The 2,584-nt window shown below is 38.3% G+C and overlaps 1 pseudogene; it reads left to right on the forward strand.

Moving 5' to 3' along the window:
• Positions 1-208: 208 nt before the first annotated feature.
• On the forward strand, positions 209-1,910 carry LOC102006938 (annotated as a pseudogene).
• The last annotated feature ends 674 nt before the right edge of the window (positions 1,911-2,584 follow it).

A 2,584-nucleotide genomic window follows, 5' to 3' on the forward strand; every position in this document is an offset into this window, starting at 1 on the left:
GCCCAGTGTACATCCACCTAGACCCACTACCACTGAAAATTACCTGGCAGGGAAATACACTGAAGTCCAGCCAGTGTGGTCAGTACAGACAGTGAGGCCACACTCACTAAAGGAGCCTGTGGTGCCAGTTTTCTCGGGCAGCCAACCCTGCTATGGTCGCTTCCCAGACGCCTCCACAACCCACACTTCTACCCAATAGGCCCTGACTATGGGAAGAAATATCATAATAGGTTTTGAGACACCAATCTCTTTTGAGGACATTTGCACTAAAGTTCAAGATATCTCATTTTTTGACCATAAACAGCTTTTCACCACAAAATAAATAGATGAGGACAGATATCTGTATATTTGCTTTTAAAAGTTTTCCACTCCCACACCTTAGTCAGAGTTAGAAGAAGACTTGAGGGTTTATGAGATTAAAAACAGGATTCTGAACCCTTAATTTATGTATCGTCTTATGTACCAGGACATCTTAAAATGCCTTGTCCAGGAGAAGATAAATCCACATACCAGAGAGATGCACGATTCTGAAGAAAGTGTGCAAGTGGCCATACTTTTCAAGCCAAACGTTCCAGCTGGCGTGCTCACTGTGCCATCTGCATAGACTGCATAGGAGGGCTTGGATGCCAGGCATATAAGTGTATCAACTATAAATGCTTGGTTCACAAGAACTGGGACAAACTTATCACAACTCAGTGTGGACAGCATTATTTGTGACCAGATCACACCCTTCCAATGGATCACTCATCCAGGCCTTCAGACACTTCACAGGCAGTAAACCCCCAGAGCCCTTCAAGTCCTGAGGGTTTGGAACAATTTGGTGAAAACAAGGAGGCTGTGAACACCAGGGAAAATGACACACTTCATCCAGTTTAAGTCTTCAGGACTTCTGTTTGCTCTGGGTAAGAAGGAGGAAGTTATGCAAAAGAACTACTGTTTCAGTTAAAAACAAAGCAGATTGTATTTATACAACGAAAGTTGTGAAAGAAGAGCTTGTCAGCATTGATCAGGCACAGATAAATATGCATATAATGGAGCAGGCACCTAATTATTCTTTTCTTCTTGGACTGCATTCTTGCTTTCAGACAGAAATCAGACTCTTCTTTGTTCTAGATTTTGTAAATGGAGGAGATCTAATGTTTCATATGCAGCAACAAAGAATACTTCCTGAAAAACATGCCAGATTTTACTCTGCGGCAATCAAGTTAGCATTCCATTAACTTCATAAGCCAGGGATACTTTATAGAAGGTTGAAATTGGACAGTCTATTAATGGACTCAAAAAGGCACATTAAATTCACTGAATATTGCATGTATAAGGAAGGACCACAGCCAGGAGATATGACCAGCACTCTCTGTGGTGCTCCTAATTACCTTGCTCCAGAAATTACAAGTGGAGAAATTTGTGGTTTCATTGTTGACTGGTGGACTCTTGGAGTACACATGTTTGAGATGGTGGTTGGAGTATCTCCATTTCATACTGGAGAGAGCTTTGATAACTTTGATCAAAGCTCAACCGATTATATCTTACAACTTGTTTTGGAAAGAAAAATTCACATACTGTGTTGTCTGTCTGTAAAAAATGCAAGGTCCCTAGAGAGTTTTCTGAACAGGGACCCAAAGGAACGGTTGGGCTGTCATCCTCAAACAGGATTTGCTGGTGCTCAGGAGCATCCATTCTTTCGCAGTGTTGACTGGGACATGATGGAGCAAAAGCAAGTGGTCCCTCCATTTAAACCAAGCATTTCTCAGAAACTGGGCTTGCACAACTTTGATCCTCAGTTTACTAATGAATCGATCTGGCTCATCCTAGGTGATAAGGACCTTGTGCACTTTTGTTTTCAAAATTTTTCAGTAATAAGATTGATTGTGTATATTTTATGCAGAATTGCATTACAAATATGCTTTTAACTTTGTTCTAATTTTGCAGTCTTTAAGTGTCATGCCAATATTGATCATATTACATAGAAATTCTCAATACTCCCCAGGGGAATAAGGCAGTTTACAGTCAGAATGGTTGCTATTCTGGTGTTCTACAAAGTAATTTATTTTACATAATCTTGTAGTCAGATCATTTTATGAATACGAAGCCTGGATTAAATTTCAAGTATTTTGTTCATTGCTGGTACACCACTTACTGCATAAATTTGCTTCATTTTGATTTTTATTATGTAGAATACTGCCTTGGTATTCATAATGTAACCCATATTTGTATAACTTCTTTTTCATGTTAAACACTTTTGCATAAAGCATTTAATATTAACTAAAAATATCTTGAGCACGTTGCTGATTACATTGCCTGAAATCCCTTAAAGAGGTAGTCAGTATGTAAACAATTTCATTCATTGTTCTCATATTTTTCTTTATTGTCTTCAAAAAACCTACATGAATGCCGTTATAAAGGATTATGTAACTGATTTATTTTGGCTTCATAGAAATATAGTATATGCATTTACTCAGTAAATTTCTGTTACTTATTTTTTCCACTCTCTCTTATGTGTCTAAGAATCATCCATGTTGATATATTCTGCTATTATGCTCCATATCTAATCTATCATATGATTAGGCCATAAACTTTGGGTCTG

The sequence above is a fragment of the Chinchilla lanigera genome, unplaced genomic scaffold, assembly GCF_000276665.1.
Source record: "Chinchilla lanigera isolate Chin_1 unplaced genomic scaffold, ChiLan1.0 scaffold00029, whole genome shotgun sequence".
Taxonomy (NCBI): domain Eukaryota; kingdom Metazoa; phylum Chordata; class Mammalia; order Rodentia; family Chinchillidae; genus Chinchilla; species Chinchilla lanigera.